Source organism: Venturia canescens, chromosome 5 (genome assembly GCF_019457755.1).
Source record: "Venturia canescens isolate UGA chromosome 5, ASM1945775v1, whole genome shotgun sequence".
In the NCBI taxonomy this organism is placed as follows: Eukaryota; Metazoa; Arthropoda; class Insecta; order Hymenoptera; family Ichneumonidae; genus Venturia; species Venturia canescens.
The window spans coordinates 16235437-16241564 of NC_057425.1; positions in this window are offsets into that span (position 1 = coordinate 16235437).

The following is a 6128-nucleotide window of genomic DNA, read 5'->3' on the forward strand; positions in this document are numbered from 1 at the left end:
ATATTTCTATAGATTCTGTTAGGCAAAAATCAAAACGAATCTCCAGGACGTAACACCTCCCCCTTTAAGAAGAACGCTATGCTTGGGCTTAGTGTTCGATGAGAGAAGCGTTCGTTGAGTTCTGTTTTGAGATTTTGCTTTCTTATTTTAATACGCTTATAATTTTTCTTTTATTTCGAGGCGTCGCGTATACGATGGCTCGTCGTTGCTGCATACGAAAGGTTCGATTCGAGTGGGGAGAGAAAAACATCTCTTTCTTTTTCTGTTTTTTTCCTCTCTCTCGTTTTTTTTTTTTTGGGGGACAGAATTTTATTTTCTAGTTATAAAAATAAAATATATTTTCCTAATTTTCTTACTATATTTCTTATTTTTATTTATTTATTCTGTTTTATTTTATTTCATTCTTTTTTTTTATTATTTTTTATTTATTTAAGTCGGATGCAATGCTGCAGCCTTGCGTGCGAGAAGCGAACAGCCGCGCTGAGAGTTCGGGGTTGACGCCGGCCAAGCTCGTTGTTGACGTGGCTGTTGGTAGTTCCGGGTATGGCGTCCGTTTTGATGGTTCGGGCGGCTGAGTCATTTCGATTTGGTTTTCTTCCAATTCATGTCCAGCTTCGATGTCTCCGTTGCGTCGGGTATTTTTGCGATGCGCTAGGGTGACGAGCAGTCCGGTAACTGAGCTCCATATTGCTCCGAGGAGGTGTATGCTCCATCCATATAATGCGTGGAGGGCGTATCCCTGGATGCATGTATCGATTACGAACTTAATTGCTGCGAGCACCAAGAGCACGCCGACGACGCCTCCGCTAGCTGAGCCGAACTTCATGAAGCCGTTCCAAAATTTAGCTGCTGTGTTCTGGGCGATGTGGTTGAGCGTTTCTTCGTCGAGAAATTCGCGAATGGATACGCTACCGGCTGGTACTTGGTATCCGATGGTTCCCCGAGCGATGTTGTTAAGCAAGGCCAGTTTTTCGGCCGGGAACATGATTCGTTCTCGGAGTTTGTTGATGTCTGTTTCGGAATATATGCCACTACTGGCAAGATTTCCAGGTGATGCGTATTTCCATTTTGGTTCCGATAGTGGTGCCAGAGATTGTGGTGGCAGAACTTCTATCGGATTTGGCGAGAGTCGGTATCAGGTCCCTTCGATTTGGTACTGTGCAGGAACTACGGGGTCGCAATTTATTTGCGTTGCTGATTTTACAAGCATTCGCGATGTTGCTGAAAGGTAGAATGATTGATTCCTGTAGGTGACTGGGAGTTCCTGATAACACTCCTCGGTTCGTCTTATTTTGCACTCGACGGGTACGCACTTGATAATGTGCGCGACTTCTCCCGCGATGACCGACATGTAACCGGGGCCCTTCATGACCGTTCGAGCAAATCTCTCGGGCAATAGCGCAGCAATTGACAATGCGCCTTGAAGTATTTGCCTTTCGAGGTTGCACCTCTGCGTGACTACGTCCCTGTAGAGGCTTTTCATTTGTTTGCGGACGTGTTTTTCGACGTAAATGAATTTCGAGTTGATATAGGAAAACATGTCGAGATTGTTCACCGAGATTTTCTTTTTGATGGCGAATGACTGTCCCTTTTCTGTTTCCAGGATGAATAATTTTGGGTGTTCGGTTTTTATGAGCCTATACCCGCAGACGAGGTACTCGGACGTTTTAGCCAGCGCGAACGTAGTTTGTTCGGTCACGAGCGTGTATACGTCGGGCAATCGCGATCCATCCTCGATCGTGGTGAATTTGGAGGCCATTCCTTCGTAAAGAATGTCGTACATCTCGAAGTTGCACGTGTTGTAGTTTTCCAAAATACGTTGTTTCCATCGATGTCAATACAGTTGCCATCTGCTAATTGGCATTGCGTTCCAGATTGATATCATAAATTTTAATGCTGCACGTAATTCAAGTGGTAACTTTTTTCAATTCATTAGAAAATACTTTGCCTCGAATTAATATAATAAATTTTATTGCCGCACGTAAATTAGATGGAATTTTTTCGGTCGATTCAGCTGTTCGAATGTAATAAGAAGAATGAGGCATCGGTTTCCAAAATGATTTGAAGCGCGATTTTTCGGTTTTTTATTTTTTACTTGTTATTTGATTCTTTTGACACTTTAAAAAATAGATACAGATTAGTTTTTGTTTTAATATTATGTTTTTTCAAGATTTGTGAAATTTTTTTCGAATTGTTCTGTATTTTTTTTTATAAAATAATTTTTTTTACAATTTAAAAAAAAAATTTTTCAAGTTTTTTTTATGGACGGAATTATCAGCAAACGAGGGACCATCAATGTACTTGTCCCAACCTTTTTTTTCCTACGGGAAGTTTATGGTTTGATATCACGTCTTTTTTCTCAAAAGTTTCTTATTTATTTTCAGTTGACTATAGGATTTTAGTTTGAATTTCTATGAATTATTTATGATTTTCGTCTTATAACGTTGGTTTCCACGAAAAAAGACCTATTTTTCGTCAAAATAGTACTGGACATATTTCGTCGCAGGTCTGTCCTCGGGCTTTGGAGATTTTTTCCCTTGTACTCTAATATGTTTTGTCAATTAAGAACCCAAGAGCACGGCCGCAAACGGGTTGGAGGCCGGGATATGATTTTCGACTTATAGCGTAGGTTTCCACGAAAAAAGACCTATTTTTCGTAAAAATTGAACTGGAAATATTTCGTCACAGGTCTGTTCTTGGACTTTGGCGCTTTTTTTCCTTGTACTCTAATATGTTTTGTCCATTGGGAACTCAAGAGAATGTAGCAATGCGTGTTGCAGGCTGAGATGAATTTCCGGCTTATAACGTTAGAAAAAAGAAAGGAGAAGAGGAAAGACAGATCAAATTCAAGACACAACAAATCCAACAGAATTGGCCATTTTTAAATGTCGCTTTTGCATTCTGAATCTAGACGTTTTCGTGTCATCCAAAACATTTCCGGCTTATAACGTTAGAAAAAAGAAAGGAGAAGAGGAAAGACAGATCAAATTCAAGACACAACAAATCCAACAGAATTGGCCATTTTTAAATGTCGCTTTTGCATTCTGAATCTAGACGTTTTCGTGTCATCCAAAACATGCCCCCGATGAAATATATTTCCAAAGTTTGCAAGTGGCCGCTGAGATCCAATTATCTACAGTTTGATAGTTGCAGAAAAAAGGCACCCGGAAACATTTGTTATGTCAGAACTCAAAGAAGTATAAAAAACTGAGCGTACTTAATTCAACAGAGCAACCGAATTCAAAGACGTTTAAGGTATCTGCATTGGTTTTGGAGAAAAACAATTTCATTTCAGGATAATTTAGAAATAAATTTAGAAATTAAGAAATTTAGCATGGAATTTAGAAAAAGGAAAATTAAGTTAATTAGTAAAGCTGATAACTTTTGTGATGAATTTTTGAAATTACATGTTACGGTTGGAGTAAAAAATTAAAATGATTGGCACACATGCTGCGACAAAAAAATATCAAAGTTTGAAGGTATTCGCTCCATACCGCAGTAATACAAACATCAATACTATTTGAAAAGAAACACTTCAAAACTTGCTGAACAAAGTTCCATTCCATATCATGAGACTCGGTAGAGTCTCGGGACAAGTACATTGACAGCCCTGTCGTCTGCTGGCCCGAGACTCTCGCCGAGACTATACTTTCTCTGAATAAAACGATTCGCCGTGGTGGGGGTAAGATTGGCATGTGATTTTATTGAATTACAAAGCGCAAGAGCCATTTAGCAACTTGAAAATTGAAGTTTAAGCCAATTGAGTAATTCTCTTTCGATTGCGCCCTAAATCAGCATGATTGGTGTTGTAATTGCTGAGACAAAACTTTGCACGGGCTCAAGATTATGCAAAAGTTACCAACACATTCAAGAATTTATGCGTCTGTATTTATAAACACCATCAAAGGCACTTTGATGCTCTCGAGTTTCTGATTCGTTGGATCTGATGACATCCATTTTTAGATGTTGTGATTGGTTGTTGAAATTAGTTGTTGATGATTGGAAATCTGACGTCAACTTCAGAACGTAGCACACGGCGCAGTACAGCTGCTAACAGCAGTCATAAATTCGACCGATATACATATATATATGTACAAACCATGTGTCAGTTTTTGATCGTATGAACAGAGTTTCGATATTACGAAGTGCGTGCAGGATCAATAAAAAAATAATTTTCGTTATCTAAAGAAGTACATATTACTATTTATCAAGAGACTCGGTAGAGTCTCGGGACAAGTACATTGACAGCCCTGTCGTCTGCTGGTCCGAGACTCTCGCCGAGACTATACTTTCTCTGAATAAAACGATTCGCCGTGGTGGGGGTAAAATTGGCATGTGATTTTATTGAATTACAAAGCTCAGGAGCCATTTAGCAACTTGAAAATTGAAGTTTAAGCCAATTGAGTAATTCTCTTTCGATTCCGCCCTAAATCAGCATGATTGGTGTTGTAATTGCTGAGAAAAAACTTTGCACGGGTTCAAGATTATGCAAAAGTTACCAACACATTCAAGAATTTATGCGTCTGTATTTATAAACACCATCAAAGGCACTTTGATGCTCTCGAGTTTCTGATTCGTTGGATCTGACGACATCCATTTTTAGACGTTGTGATTGGTTGTTGAAATTAGTTGTTGATGATTGGAAATCTAACGTCAACTTCAGAACGTAGCACACGGCGCAGCACAGCTGGTATCAGCAGTCATAAATTCGACCGATATACATATATATATATGTACAAACCATGTGTCAGTTTTTGATCGTGTGAACAGAGTTTCGACATTACGAAGTGCGTGCGGGATCAATAAAAAAATAATTTTCGTCATCTAAAGAAGTGCATATTACTATTTATTTTGTTATTTGTGATATATTAAACCGGTATCAAAGCGGCCGCGTAAATGTAGTCTGTGATGTGTGTGTGAAAAAGAATATAAAAAATGCGCGATGCATATATGTCAACGAAACTTTTCAAGATTTCATTATTTCGTTCGATTGGAAATAAGTGTTAACTGAAATAATCCTTCAATTAAACCAGAGTACGAGAAATATTGTCGAGTGCGAATAAATTGTCAGTGGCGTGGTTATATATCATGTGCACATAGGTTATATATACGAATAAATGGAACAAAAATACACGCAACTGTTAGAATGATATTAGAAACTTTAATTGAATAAATATTTTCTAATTTATTTCTTGTGTCGTGATTATTTTTGAACATCCCCATATTTTGCTTGATATTCAGTTTGGCTCTGCCCTCTCCGATCCTTGTTTCCACCCGCTCAGTTTGCAGCGGATCGATTCATATTCTTAATTCGTTCCCTAATATGTGTTCTATGATTTTCTACTCCTTCATGATGATTGTGGTAACATGATTCGAGAGGTTTCTAACCATGATCTTGAATGGCACATTTTGTAAATCAGATTTTCAAAAAAAAATCTGGTCTTGGTATAGTGTGTAGTTATTCTTTTCCCATTAGGTCTGTCGAGTGATAAATTTGGAAACTTTTCCAGAAAGCCTTTGGATGCTTTTTTTGCTAATGATATGAAAAGTCGTATCTTAGGAATGCGGTATGCAAACACAAATTTTGATAACAAAACTTATAGAATGACATGTATGTTGAGTATTTCCACTTTGCAAACTACAAATATGGAATTATTATAAAAAAAATTCATTCCGATAAGTCTACTGTTGCTCAGTTTTGGATGCGATCAAATATGATGCCTACCAACATCCCCAGAAACTTACAGAATTGCTGAATGCAATGTGCGCTATGTCATTCTAATGTAACATCATGACTTTTGACAACTTTTCATTATAATGCTGTAGATTCGGATCATTAAAATACTGCAAAAATCTGCAAACTATACAATTCAAATACTGTGCCATTCATTTTACATTTTGACTCTAACTGTAACATCTATATGAAGTAAAAAATTGATTATAAAAGTCTTCAGTTGCTCATTTATGGATAGATTTGAAATTGCTGTCTTCGAAGCTCATTGCGCAGATACATTGAACCGCAGCAGATACCTGCGAACTCTCAAATTTCTGTGGATAAATATATATGCGACGGATCACCCCTTATCTTTGATTATGGTAATATGTAATGGAACTTGGTTCGGCAAGTT